The following is a 14,579-nucleotide window of genomic DNA, read 5'->3' as shown; positions in this document are numbered from 1 at the left end:
GATTCTCATACATGATGTTCTTGCTTTCTTATTTTGATTTTCCTCTTCTTTACAACATGAATTCATCTCTTAATCTGATTTTCTCTTTCAATTAGGTCTGATTATATGTTAGTAATTGTCTATATTCTGCTGCTCATCATTCTATTGATTAAATTCCTAAGTTCTCTTGCAATTGTAATGGTTTTCATTGAAGAACATGGGTCTTGCAAGTTTGAACCTAGGACCTCAAATTGGGGGTTTTCAATCCGACCATTGGATCATGTTAATTCTTTCCACGTAGTCTCCTACTACTGTTCTTAAGCATCCCTCCAAGTTTCATATCGATCCGAGACCCGGAAGACCCATTTTGAGCCAAAACCCAAAAATCCCATTTTGCTGTCCAAGACTTTGTTGGTCGATACTATTGGTCGATACCATCAACCCAATGTATCAACCAACAAGGTTGCTGTCAAAAACTTTTGCCCAGTTTTGATCCGTTCGATCTCCGATTGTTTTGATTTCTTCTCTAATCCTTCATATATGTTTGTTTAGGGTTTTAAGACTATAATTGGACCATTCTCTTGTGACTTCGGATCATCTTCTTCACAATTTGAGGTAAGGATGGTTATTGCCATATAACATAGACTATATGACTTTTACACTGCTGTTGGTAACTTAGTAGACTTAACTTATTAATTGATTTTAGACATCATATGACTACTGTAGTTACCTTATGACAGTAACACCATGCTTAATTACTTGATTTATCATGTTTACTTATTTTTGTCATGTTATGACATGTTTTCAATATGATAATGTATTGTTGATATGTAATGGATGGAAATAAGCATGTGATTGCTTAGGTATGATTTGGGATTGGGGAGTGCCCTACTGGTACTTCTGTCCTTGGACATCGGAGGGAATAGTATGGGATGTTCTCCGAAGATGCCCATCGACGCTTTCCTGGATCATTGGATGACATACATAGGACTTGTCTAGATGTATGGCTAGGATGCCCTGTCATATCGGACCCGAATCGGAAGGGCATTGAGACCGAACGACCCGTGGTAGTAGTGTGGATTTGTGGGCGCTCAAGACCGGTAACCACTCCGTGAGAGGACATGAATTGCATTGCGGTTACCCAAAAGGGGCCATTTATTGGTAGGGTTGCAAATGGCTAGACTTGGGCTCACGGGCGCTCAAGACAGGTGAAATGATCCGTGAGGGGACGTGAGAGCTTCCCGTCTACTATTTGTGGATGACCAATAGGGTTGATGAGTCCAGTGAGTAATATCCGTGACTCTAGTGTGAAGGATACCGGAAAGGATCCCGAGAGGGGAGGAATGGACGTATCTGGAACTGACATGATATAACTAAGTAGATGACTTGCATTGGGCTAGGCTTTACCTGGACATGCGCCAATACTTAGACCAAATGGTGATGTGAGAGAGTGGTGACCGAAACCCCCAACCATGGATTTGTCCGAGAGGGATGCAAGACCCAACTTCCCCCCGGTGATGAGTGACTGAGACTACCTAAAGAAGTATGGTGCTATGACTTAAAGCATGTCTACCATAGAGACCAGCATACTTAGAGTTAGAATCATATTTGCATCTTATGTCTCATATCATCTGCATCAGTTCATGATTGATATCATATGGCTTATGTATTATGGAATAACTTTCCTTGCTGAGTTCTTTTGAACTCACTCCTTTTTGCAACATATTTTGTTAGACTTTTCTGCAGGTACTCCTACTGTTGACTGTGACGGTCAACACTTTGAGGACTAAGTTGGTGACTCATACCACTTTGGCTACGGTGACTACATCGGTGAAGGCTATCAGTTCAAGACTCATATTTGTCGGGAGTAGATCCGGCCTGGCTTAGTTTCTTATGATTATGTTATTGAGGAGACATTGTATAAGTTAGAAGAAAATGTAACTTAGTTGCTTACCTTTTTATTTTCCTTCTTTGGAGATTTGGTTGTAACCTTTACCTTATTTCGATCTACCTTCCGCACAGTTGTCTTTTGATTTGGTACTTGTTATTCTGCACTCTGATGTTCTTTGTGATCATTTCTTAACTTTTATTATTAGATTACTTGAATACTATAATTTGTTCTTGCTTTTGATTATATTATTGTGATAAGTGGAAATGATCGTTCCTAAACTGGATCTGTTGGGCTGTGGATCACTCCCGAGTAACCCAGATAGGGTACCCCCTGGGTGGATTTGGGGCGGGATGTGACAAACGGAACATTCCGAGTCACAGATCTAAGGTGACTCAACTACTCTTAGGAGTGAATAATAGAAAACTCGGACTAGAAACCAAATTGAAGCATAAGTGAATGGTTGAATAACATACAATAATTATGATTTAATAATCAACACTTAATGAAACGATAAAGAAAGTGAATAATACACGATAATAAATGAAACCGAAATAACATTCATTAATTTAAATAAGTTTTTACAATGGGTTACATAAGGAAAGCATAACTGAAATCCTAGTACATTCTATCTATCTAGGAGATCGTCGTCGCACTCTGGATGTCCTGACATCCTCAGTGATCTGAGTGAGCTGAGACTGCATTTGATCCTGCTTGGACTCTATCTGTGCCAGCCTCACCTCGATCCTCTCGTACATCTGAGTCTGTCTGGCTTTTAAATTCTCGAACCACTACTCCTGTCTAAATCCCATCCTATCCATCATGGAAGTCATAGACTGCATCTGTGCATACAGGTCCGGTGCCTCTAGTGCAGCCTGTGATGGACCTCCAGTCTCAAACTGTGATGTGGGAACCCCCTGATCATCGGGACCGACCTCCTATACACCGATATCAGCCCCAGCCTGATCATCTGCTGGAATATCCTCATCATCATCCTCGGACTCCGACTCGTCACCTAGACTGGGAGACCTGCCAACATGATCCTACTGCATCAATCCAATGGTCCTCGTACCAATGGAATACCCCATACCTCCAACATCTCTCTCTTCCCTGCTCAGATCAATTCCGAAATGACTAAAGATGCGTGTCAATAGAATCCCAAAGCAAAGATTTCTGATACCCGGATGCATGACAACCTCGATCATGACATTCTGTATAATGTAAGACAAATCGATCTCGAATCCCATGTAAATCCGATAGATGAGTAAAGCATCCATCACCGTAACCACATTATGATGTCCCGCTCTCGGTATGATGTTCCTCCCTATAATTCGCCCGATAACTCTAGCCGATGCAATCATCTCACCGTTGTTCCTAGGCTGAAAACACCGTTCATCATCCCAAAGCGTCATGCATATCTCATACCACTCGTATGGAAGCATATATTTGTTGAAATCCTCCCCTGCCGATATCCACACACATGCATGTGGACAATAACGAACCTCGAGAATCTCTGCTAGTGTGCGAGTAGTGAATATGATCTGAGTCTCCATGATCTGACTCGCTATCACTAACTCCATCTGATCAGCTCGCCCCTCCACAAATGAAGTCAAATTACTATAGAACAACCGAATCAACTCTAGGTACACCGGAAAATTCTCAGTAAGTAGGTGTGTCCATCCCAAAGTATCGAATCTCTCCCCGATCCGAAAAGTAGTCAACTCACCAACCCGAAATGGCCGACCATTCTCGATGTTACAATGCCCAAAGTATGTATCATAAAGAAACTCGGCCAATGGTGTGACGAAGCGGTGTCGATCAATCACCTCCGCTGGTGGCAGTAAAGGCACCTGACCTCTACCTCTCCTGGCCCCTACTACCCAACCTCGTGCACGACCACCTCGTCCTTGTCTCTCCATAGAGTATAAATACCTGTAGAAAAGATCAACAAGTCAATGTTAGAAAATTAACCAAATTGAACATGAAGGGCATTTTCGTAATTTTTGGAAATTTTCAAATTTGGGGGAAATTCAATTCGAGTATACTGCCATATGCACAATACTTATAATTGCATGATTGTGGTGTTTGTTCAAAGAAAACCGGTCGAAATCGCGTCCTAAAGTTAAAAATTCAGCAAGCTAGAAAAGAAGAATTTTGATGCTTAGGTCAAATTTGGGGATTTTTGATATTGTCGAAATTGGTCGAAACGAATTGCATGATAATGTGAAGCATATCATTTGGGATGTGTGGCATCAAGTTTGAGGTTAAAACTCCTAGCGGTTTGGGAGAAATCGATTTTTTTCTAAAGTATGGAAGCTTTCGGCTATGTTCGCGAGATCAAGTTGAAAATTCGTGTTTGCTTGTTGTTTAAGCGTTGTTATTGCATGCAAACTATGGATTTTTGTTTCTAGGCATGCATAAACCTATTTCTATCCTAGAACAACAAGTTTAGCATGGTATTTTGAGAAATCTAAGTAAAGAAACTATTTGAGAAGATGATGAATAGTGATTTACTTACTTGGGTGAACAATGCTTGATGTCTTGATGTTGTGGAAGCCTCTAATCACCTGGAAATCACTTGGAAGTATTTGCTAATGCGTTCTCCAGAGCCCCTCCACAAGAGAAACGAGTTAGAAATGAGAAATGAAGGAGAAATGAATTTAAAAAGCCAGATTTTTCGTTACTGTTGAGCTTGGTCGACTGCTTGGTTGACTGACAGTCGACCAAGGCTATAAAAGTTGAGAAAATGGGAATTTTGGATGAAATTTTTGGATTTTGACCAATGTTGGATTATTTGCTTATAATATTGATGAACCTATGTATAATTTGAGCATTTTAATTCATGTGGTCAAGTGTGTTTTGATGAATCTCCATGTCTCGTTCTGATCAATGTTCTTTTGTAGAATGGTTCTTTTGAGAAGTCGTCTTGTCGGCTCCGGTAGTGCCGAAAATGAGGAGACGTCTGCTGGAGGGTCTGACCAACAGACCCAAGAGGACAGCCATACTACCAATGGCATCCCCAATGCCCCTGACATTGGAAGCTTCAAGGACATTGCAAGCGTCATGGCCAACATGACGCAACAGCAGCAAGCTCACTTCAACCAAATGATGACTGGATTTGTGAATCTGAGAGAAGAGAACCATGCTAGTGGGTCAGGCAATGCTGGCTTGGCAGCCCCGTATGTGGAGAGGTTTGCAGGGACCCCGCATACTCGACTGATGGAGAGTTTCTTGAAACTGCAGGTGCCATCCTTTACTGGTGTATCAAAGGATGTTCTGTTCCCTAATAGATGGCTAAGGGAATTGGAAAAGGCCTTCCAGAACTTGCAGTGTTCGGATGCTCAGAAAGTACTCTTCGCCGAGCAGAAGCTTCAGCAGGAAGCAGATGCATGGTGGACTTCTTCTCGACCTATTCTTGAAACCCTTCATGGTGGTGTTGTCACTTGGGACATATTTAAGGAAGCCTTCTGTAAGAACTATTTCCTCGAGGTAGTGAAGGATGCCAAAGAGACTGAGTTCATGGCTTTGGGCCAAGGTTCCTTGTCTGTGCTGGACTACCAGCAGAAATTTGAAGAGTTATTCTTTTTCGCCCCTGATTCGATAAAGGCTGATAATGCGAAGGCAAAGAAATTCTTCAAAGGACTGCGGCCATCTTTAAAGACGTACCTCACCCTTCTCCCTCTTGAGAGTTACGCCTAGGTGGTCCAGAATGCAAAGAAGTTGGAAGAAGCTGAAAGAGAAAATGCACGAGTTCAAAGGCCGTGGCAGCCTAGGCATCCTGGTCTAGTAGATCGCACCAAGCGTCAATTTGTAAGGCCTTCACCATATCCCACACCTGCCTACCAGCCTAGGAGTGTGGGTCAGAGTTCCAGTGTCACTCTGTGGGTCCTCGTGGCCAATTTAGTGGAGCTCGACCTACGAGATTTGTGCAGTCTTCCCGGCCTGGTATAGTACATCCTTGGCCCGCTTTTCAGAGACCCCCTTTGGCAGCTGCTTCTATTGGATAGAGAGATCCTGTGTGTTTTTTGTGCAAGCAGCTCGGACACTTTGCTCGCTTGTGTCCGAAAAAGTCCGCTTTGCCTGGTGGTTCTGCTCCTACCGTGAGAAGTGCCCCCGCTCCTGTTATTGCCCCTGCCCCTCCTTCTGGCAGAGTATTTAGCATCTCCGGCACTGAGCAGGACCCTTGCCATGAAGACGTAACAGGTACATTGTTAGTCGCTTCTTTTCCAGCATTTGTGTTGTTTGATACGGGTGCATCTCATTCATTCATTTCATCTACTTTTGCTGTGAAGACTAATCTTACACCCAGATGTTTATCTAGTTGTTTGTCAATTTGTACCCCTGTTGGGTCTGGTGTTAAACTAGATAAGGTGTTAGAGGAATGTCCTGTTCTTGTTTATAGGTTGAACATGAAGGCAAATCTAGTGTTGTTCGATATGAGGGACTTCGTCGTCATATTGGGAATTGACTGGTTGACATCCTACAACGCTGTGATCTTGTGCTCTTCTAAGAAGATCCAGTTTCGTTTGGACGGAAATTCAGTTTTCGAGTTCCAAGGAAAGAAAGGAAGAGTGAGCAAGAGGACCTTGACCGCTTTAATGCAAGTCCACGCTTTGGTGGAAGATGCTTCATCTGGAAGCAAGGTTAAAGAGAAAAAGAGACTTGAAGATGTCAGTGTTGTTTGTAATTTTTCTGATGTGTTTCCAGACGATCTATCAGGACTACCCCTTGATAGAGAGGTTGAGTTCTCCATAGACTTGATTCCTGGAGCATCTCCGGTGTCTAAAGCCCCATATAGGATGGCGCCTACTGAACTCGAGGAGTTGCAAACTTAGTCAAATGAACTCCTGGGCAGAGGTTTTGTGCAGCCAAGTGTATCGCCCTGGGGAGCTCCAGTCTTGTTCGTTAAGAAGAAGGATGGTAGTATGCGCTTGTGCATCGACTACCGAGAGTTGAACAAGTTGACAATCAAGAATAGATACCCGCTGCCCCGAATTGATGATTTGTTTGATCAGTTGAAGGGCGCAGCTATGTTCTCAAAGATTGACTTAAGGTCTGGGTATCATCAGTTGAAAGTGAAGTCTAGTGATATCTTTAAGACTGCATTCAGGACAAGGTATGGACATTATGAATTCAAAGTCATGCCTTTTGGTCTAACCAATGCTCCTGCCGTGTTCATGGACCTCATGAACTGGGTATTTCACGATGTGCTCGACAAGTTCGTAATCGTTTTCATTGATGACATCTTGATATACTCGAAGAACGAAGAAGAGCATGTGAAGCACTTGAATTTTACTTTGCAAAGGTTGAGAGAAAAGAAACTCTATACTAAGTTTAGCAAGTGTGACTTTTGGCTCTCAAGGGTAGTATTCCTTGGCCATGTTGTTTCAGCCGAAGGTATTCGTGTTGACCCGGAAAAAGTGCAAACCGTTACCGAATGGGAAAGACCGAAGACCGTGACTGAAATAAGAAGTTTCCTTGGATTGGCTGGGTATTACCGGAGATTTATTGAGAATTTTTCCAAGTTGGCTGCCCCTATGACTAAGCTAACTAGGAAAGAAGAGAAGTTCATTTGGACCGATGAATGCGAGAAAAATTTTGAAGAGCTGAAAGTTAGATTGACAAGCGCTCTGGTGTTAACTATACCTGATAGTTCCGGTGGATTGACAGTCTACACTGATGCGTCCAAGATTGGTTTGGGTTGCGTGTTGATGCAAAACGGCAAGGTTGTGGCTTATGCCTCTCAGCAATTGAAAGATTATGAGCGGAACTATCCCACTCATGACTTAGAGCTTGCCGCCGTTGTTTTTGCTTTAAAGATTTGGAGGCATTACCTGTACGGTGAGAAGGTCGCTATTTTCACAGATCACAAGAGTTTGAAATACTTCTTCACCCAGAAAGAGCTAAATATGAGACAAAGAAGGTGGTTGGAGTTGCTTTCTGACTATGATTGTGACATCCAGTACCACCCAGGTAAAGCAAATGTTGTTGCTAATGCTCTTAGTAGAAAAGATCAGAGGAAGGATTTGAACTTGTGTACCCTGAATCGGCCTTTGCTTTTGTCGATGGAAAGATTTGGTATGGAAGTGGTTCCTGAGGGTTCGGATTGTATCCTTTATGCCATGACGGCAAGATCCACCCTTAGAGACCGCATTGTTGCCTTGCAAAGTTCTGATCTTGAGTTGAAAGAGAAGATTGAGAAGATCGCCATGAATTCAGAAATGGACCCTGCTTTTAGTACATCTGTTGATGGTACTTTATTGTTTAGAGGTAGACTCTGTGTGCCTTGTCACATCCTCCCAGCCGGTACCCAAACTGGCATACCCGAGAGTGTGATCCACAGCTCGATGATCAGGTATCGAGTAATCAACCTCCCACAAAAACAATAACATAATCATGAACAATAATAATCGATGTGCGAAAGATAAACCATAGATCCAAATAAGGAAAGAATGAATCATATATAAATCAGAATACTAAATATAATCAGAGTGTCTAAATCAAATAAGTAAAGTGAGGTGAAATCCAACTCTACAACCAACGGAAATGTAGTTCTAAAAGAGAAGAAACAGAATAGAATCTAATCCCAATAGCAGGTACAATAGGTAACTAAATTATTCCCAATCTTACAGACAATATCCCTATAAGTATAAATCTCATAAATGGCACAAGGGCGCTTCCACTCTATGGTTGGACTAAGCATCGTACGGAGCATAACCACTCGCGGAATCTTCAGTGTAATTGTCATAACCGCAATCACTTTCCTGGAGATATGCCTCTTCTCCTTGCGCTTCTTCATACGAGCATCATGATACTCGGAACCTCGTAGAGTAGTCTAACAAACATTGTACAAAAGGAATGAGTTTCAAAGAAACTCAGTAAAGCAGTTAAATCCATAATAACATAAATGGCAGGATTACAAAACAAACATATTTGCAATGTGGTATGAGACAAACAATGAATCTATGAATCTAACTCTATGTATGCTGGTCTCTAATGGCAGACATGCTTTAAGTCATAGCACCATACTTCTTTAGGAAAGTCTCATTCACTCATCATCAGTTGGTAATGGGTCCTTCATCCCTCAGGATATTCCATGGCTGGGGTATAGGTCACCACTCTCTCACATCACCATTGGTCTAAGTACCGGCGCATGTCAGGGTTAAAGCCTAGCCAAATGCAAGTCTTCTACTCAGTTGGTGATATCACTAGACTTCACTTTCAATTGGTGATATCCGGATCTTAAGTCAATCTTTGAGAACACAACTGCACCTTTCAACTGATCGAAGAGATCATCAATTCTGGGCAACGGGTATCTGTTCTTGATAGTCAGCTTATTCAACTCACGGTAGTCGATGCACAGGCGCATACTACCATCTTTCTTCTTGACAAACAAGACCGGAGCTCCCCAAGGTGATACACTAGGTTGTACAAAACCTCTATCAATGAGCTCATTCAACTGGTTTTGCAACTCTTTCAACTCAGTAGGAGCCATCCTATACGGAGCTTTAGATACCGAAGCGACACCAGGGACGAGATCAATAGAAAACTCGACATCCCTGTCTGGAGGCACTCCCGATAGATCATTAGGGAAAACATCAACAAAGTCATAGACAACCCTGACTTCATCGACTCTTTTCTCCACTTTACCCTTGCCTTCAGATGAAGCATCATCCACTAGGGCATAGACTTGCATCAGTGCAGACAACACCTTCTTACAAACCCTTCTTTTCTCACCAAGAAATTCAAAGACCGGACTTCCACAAATATGGAACTGAATCTTCTTTGAGGAACAAAGAAACACAGCTTTGTGGGCTGTTAACCAATCAATTCCCAAAATAACATCGAAGTCCTTCATATGAAGAAGTACAAAATTGGCTTCCAAGTTCTTCTCACCAATCAACACAGGACATTTAACTAACCCTTTATCTAGTTTCACAACAGGACCAGTAGGTGTACTAATCAATAAACAACTAGACAACTTCTCGGGGATTAGGTCGAGTCTTCTTGATGAATGCAGATGACATGAACGAATGAGATGCACCCGTATCAAATAAGACAAATGCAGAAATAGAAGCAACTAACAATGTACCTATAATCACCTCATGGCTTGGATCCTGCTCAGCACTGGAAATACTGAACACTCTACCAGAGGGAGGAGTAGGAGGACTCTTCACCACTGGAGCAGGTTGTTGGACAGGCCGCTTTGGACAGGCACGAGCAAAATGACCAGCTTGCTAGCAGTAAAAGCAAACAGGATTGCTGGGTCCAACTGGGGTAGCTGCAACAGGGGGCTTCTGAACAAAAGGCCTAGGATTCGCATTCACAGGCCTAGCACTTGCACTCCCTGGTGGTCGGTTTCCGCCATACTGTCTAAACTGGCCGGGCTGCTGAAAACCCGAGTTCTGACCTACACTCCTAGGCTGGAAAGTAGGAGTGGGGTAGGGTGTAGGTCTCACAAAACGCCGATCATTACGATCCACCAACCCAGGGTTCCTTGGTGCCAAGGCCTTTGCATACGAGCATTCTCCTTCTCTATTTCTTCCAACTTCTTCGAGTTCTGCACCACTTGAGCATAGTTCACTATAGGCTAGACTGTGAGGTAAGCTTTAATGGCAGGGCGCAGTCCTTTGAAGAACTTCTTCGCTTTGGCGAGATCGACCTTCAGAGAATCTGGAGCAAAGAAATGAAGCTCCTCAAACTTCTGTTGGTACTCCAACACAGACAAAGATCCTTGTGTGAGAACCATAAACTCAGCTTCCTTCGCATCTTTCACCGCCTCGGGGAAATAATTCAAGCAAAAAGCTTCTTTGAACAACTCCCAAGTTACAACTCCTGCATGCAAACCTTCCAAAACAGGCCGAGTGGAGGTCCACCATGCATCGCTTTCTTGTTGCAACTTCTGTCAAAGAAACAGAGTCTTCTGAGCTTCCGAGCATTGCAGATGTCGGAAAGCCTTCTCCAACTCATGAAGCCACTTGATAGGAAACAAGGGATCCTTGGTAACTCCAGTGAAAGTTGGTACTTGCATCTTCAGAAAACTCTCCATCAAAGTAGTATGAGGAGTTCCAGCTAAACCTCCCGCATTCAGGATCGCGGCATGTGGATTCACATTAGCACCAGCTTCGAGTCTCATTATGCGAGTCATGAAACCCACCAACATTTGGTTGAACTGAGCTGCTTGCTGCTGCATCATATTGCCCATAATATTGGCAATATCACGAAAGCTTCCAACATTCGGGGCACCGGGTATCTCATGGGTACCCTGATCAACATTAGGTATCTCACCACCTCCCTGAGGTATTTCACCACCTCCTTGAGGTATTTCACCACCTCCCTGACCACTGGATTCACCACGCCCACTTCTCAGAGTTACCATTCTGCAAAAACTGAGAACATCAAAATACCGAATTTCGGAGTTTCAACATAAACCACAAGTCCAAATGATTTGAAAACTTAAATCATGCTTAAATATATCCATATAGTCATCAAACAATAATCCATAAGGCAAGAATCACATTTTCCAAAAATTCAGCAGAAAATGAGGTCTCTGTGTCCATTGGTCGAGTGATTGGTCGACTAACCCAGTCGACCAATGAGTCGACCAATCAAGACAGAATACGAAAATTCGCATTATAAGCCTCATTTCCACATTCCAACTTCATTTTATCCTCTTCCAAAGGTGAGAGAGCTCTAGGGAAAATCTCCAAAGGTTCTTCCAAGTGTTCTTGAGGTGTTTTGGTGCTTCAACAACCACACTTCAACACACAACCATCACAAACAAGGTAAATTTTTCATTCTTTCTTCCATTTTCATCTTCTCATGCTTGCATTTCAACAAAACCATGTTTTGCTTGTATCCAATGCTAGAAATCATGCTTAGGAATACTTAGAAACATATTCCCTATGTTTTAAACACAATGCCATGCATAGACAACAAGTTCTAACATATTGGTGTTCATCTCGCAACGTTTTCGTACCGAAATTGTTAACTTTAGAAAATTTTCGTTTTCTCACAAACCGCTTGAAACTTTCGCACAAAATCAAATGCTACATGCTCAAGATGATATTGTAGATAGGTCCATAAAATTCGATTTAACAAATTTCAACTTTTCAAAAATCCAATTTTGACCTAAATTGCAAAATCCCCAAATTTTCCTTCTTGCTGAATTTTTGGCTTTAATTCAAGTTTTCGATCGATTTTCTTCAAACAAACTTCATAGACATGAAATTCCAAGTATTGCGCACGTGCTAGTATGTTCAAATCAAATTTTCCCCAAATTTGAAAATTTTCAAAAAATTACGAAAATACCCTTTTGGCTTAAATCTTAAAGTAGCACTAATTGGAAATGTCTCTTGTCTCTTTCACACATACACACTATGCAGAGGGGAGGGCGAGGATGAGGTAGAGGTCGTGGTCGTATTGTAGGGGCAATTAGGGGCAGAGGTCAGGTTCCTTCAGAGCCTAGACAGGAGGTTCGGAGACCGGACATGTTCGACACACCTCAGGCCGAGTTTTTGTACGAGGCCTACTTCAGTTACTGCAACATCGAGCTGGGACGTCTGCTTCACCTACGCTAGCTCAAAGTCTTCAGGATTCGGCAGAGATTCGACACGTTGCAGTGGACACATCTCTTCACTGAGGATCTGCCGGTATACCCGGAGCTAGTGAGGTTGTTCTTCAGCAACCTTACTTACACAGAGGAGGCTCGAGGTCAAGGTCATCCACTTAGACTTGTCCTTAGGAGCAGGGTCTTCCAGACTCATATTCGCTTTTTCACCCGATCACTGGTTGAGATATTGCAGGTTCCTTACTATCCACAGCAGTGTGTGTGGATACCTGCGGGAGCGGATTTGGACAGCTATCTGATGTCGTATGAGCTACATGAGATATGCTCAACACTATGGGATAGTCGTCGATGCTTCACTCCGTGGACCAGCGGACGAATGACAGATTCTACACAGATTATCGGTCGCATAGTCGGCCGAAACATTATGCCGAAGGCCGGACATCACCATCGGGTCACAGTGATGGAGGCCTTAGTCATTTACCGCATCTACATGGGCTTCGAGATCGATCTCTCCTACATCATTCAGCAGGTCATTCTGGACTTGGTTCTGCGGCCTAGCATGTGGAACCTTTGCTATGGGAGGCTACTGACCTTGATCTTCAGGCGTTTCGGGGTGAGTTTCAAGGATACACCAGTGGACACTGGTTCACAGGGATATGTCATCGGGACTCGGACCATTGGTCAGATGAGACTGCAGCAGACTGTGAGATCTCCTGGTCCGGAGGGTGAGGATGATGAGGAGACAGAGGATGAGGATCAGGAGTCAGAGGATGGAGGAGAGGATATCGGTCCTGTCACATCCTCCCAGCCGGTACCCTATCTGGCATACCCGAGAGTGTGATCCACAACCCGAAAATCAGGTATCAAGTAATCAACCTCCCACATAAACAATAACATAATCATGAACGATAATAATAAAAGTGCGAAAGATAAACCATAGATCCAAATAAGAAAAGGATGAATCATATATAAATCAAAGTACTAGATATAATCAGAGTGTCTAAATCAGATAAGTAAAGTGAAGCGAAATCCCACTCTACAACCAGCGGAAAAGTAGTTCTAAAAGAGAATAAGTAAGATAGAATCTAATCCCAATAGCAGGTACAATAGGTAACTAAATTGTTCTCAATCTTATAGACAATATCCCTATAAGTATAAATCTCATAAACGGCACAAGGGCGCTTCCACTCTATGGTCGGACTAAGCATCGTACGGAGCATAACCACTCGCGGGATCTTCAGTGTAATTGTCGTAACCGCAATCACCTTCCTGGAGATATGCCTCTTCTCCTTGCGCTTCTTCATATGGGCCGTCATGATATTCAGAACCTGTAGAATAGTCTAACAAACATTGTACAATAAAGGAATGAGTTTCAAAGAAACTCAGTAAGGCAGTTAAATCCATAATAACATAAATGGCAGGATTTAAGAACAAACATAAATGCAATATGCTATGAAACAAACAATGAATGTATGAATCTAACTCTACATATGCTGGTCTCTATTGGCAGACATGCTTTAAGTCATAGCACCGTACTTCTTTAGGAAGGTCTCAATCACTCATCATCAGTTGGTAATGGGTCCGGCATCCCTCGGGACATTCCATGGTTGGGGGTATAGGTCACCACTCTCTCACATCACCATTGGTTTAAGTACCGACGCATGTCAGGGTAAAGCCTAGCCAAATGCAAGTCGTCTACTTAGTTACATCAAGTAAGATCCAGATACGTCCATTCCTCGTCCCTGACGATCCTTTCCGGTAACCTTCACACTAGAGTCCTCATAGTCCCTGACTACGGACTCATCAACCCTATTGGTCATCCACATATGGTAAACGGGAAGCTCTCACGTCCCCTCACGGGTTGGTTACCGGTCTTGAGCGCCCGTGAGCCGAAGTCTATCCATATGCAACCCTACCAATAAATGGCCCCCACAATGTGATTCCTGTCCTCTCACGGGTTGGTTACCGGTCTTGAGCGCCCATGAATCCCCATTGCTACCACGGGTCGTTCGGTCTCAATACCCCTCCGATTAGGGTCTGACATAACGGGACATCCTAGCCCAACACTACTAGACAGTCCTAGATATGTCATCCAACAGTTTAGGAAGGTGTCCAGAGGGCATCTCCGGAAACATCCCATAG

This window comes from Hakea prostrata, chromosome 10, assembly GCF_041222555.1.
Source record: "Hakea prostrata isolate BN-2017 chromosome 10, UWA_Hpros_2, whole genome shotgun sequence".
Lineage (NCBI taxonomy): Eukaryota > Viridiplantae > Streptophyta > Magnoliopsida > Proteales > Proteaceae > Hakea > Hakea prostrata.
This window is presented reverse-complemented; position numbering follows the sequence as displayed.